This window comes from Cupressus sempervirens, chromosome 7, assembly GCF_028749045.1.
Source record: "Cupressus sempervirens isolate cs-2001-9-10 chromosome 7, ASM2874904v1, whole genome shotgun sequence".
In the NCBI taxonomy this organism is placed as follows: domain Eukaryota; kingdom Viridiplantae; phylum Streptophyta; class Pinopsida; order Cupressales; family Cupressaceae; genus Cupressus; species Cupressus sempervirens.
Genome location: NC_143124.1, coordinates 130,672,745 through 130,673,829, shown reverse-complemented (window position 1 = coordinate 130,673,829; position 1,085 = coordinate 130,672,745).

The window sequence follows — 1,085 nt, the reverse complement described above, 5'->3', positions numbered from 1 at the left end:
AAAAATTTAATAAATTTTATTCTATTGAATGGATTTGGTTATAAATCTAGAGAAACATTTGTAGTTTATCTTTATTTAATATCATGAAAGTATTTTTATTCATTACTTCATTGTTGAAAGATATGATCATCTCCTCTCAAGTGGAAAATATTGTCCCAGTTTGTTGATTCAGTAAAAGTTTGCAAAAGTGTTTAATATTTTCTTGATAAGTTATGAAGTTGTGACTATGGGATTTGTGTGTCCTTGTACACTTGCATCATATTCATAGGAATCAAAAAAATTGGGTTCAATAGTATCAATATTACAATGCACACAAGTATTGAACATATCCTTCTAGGGAGAAAATATTTAAATATATACAACTACTAAACACATCTTGGAAAAAAGTATGGAAAGTTCAAAAAATGTACTCAATATGTGTGCATGCTTGTCAAGAGTTTGTAGTTTCTTGTGTTCTAACCGTATATCATCCTGCTGAATAATGAAAAAGATATGTTCTACAATCTCATTTCCTCATGTTTGCATAGGACCGTCAATAGGTGGTTTCACATTTTCATGAATCCCTTGATGGAGAATATTGGCTTGACATGGAGTCCATCAAAAGTCTTGACCCTAGATAGTGTTTTGAATGTCAATCCCTACCTTTCCCAATGTTGATTTTTTCTTTCTATAAGGTCAATCGTTGAGATTTTTAGATGGTTAATGCTCATGCCATCATGATTGGTATTCATCTCATGTTTCCCAAGCATACATGCATAATTTCATGCCACTTTGGGATCTTCTTCATTCCAGGTTAGTCCTATATCGTTAGTTATCTATAAAAGTGGAAATAGGAATATGGATATATCCCACCAAAGTCGCATAGAAATCTTTGAATAAAAATGTTTTCAAAGAAATGTGCATCTCATGGAATGTGTCATATAAGATACCTTTATTGAGTAAGAACATGGACATCAAACATGATGGGGAGAAGAAAAGAGGCTTAAATCAAGAGCAAGAATGCAACCCATAGTATTAATACCCAACACACTACTCATAATGGATTAAAAGAGATGTATATGAGGTTGGTATATTAAATTTTTGTT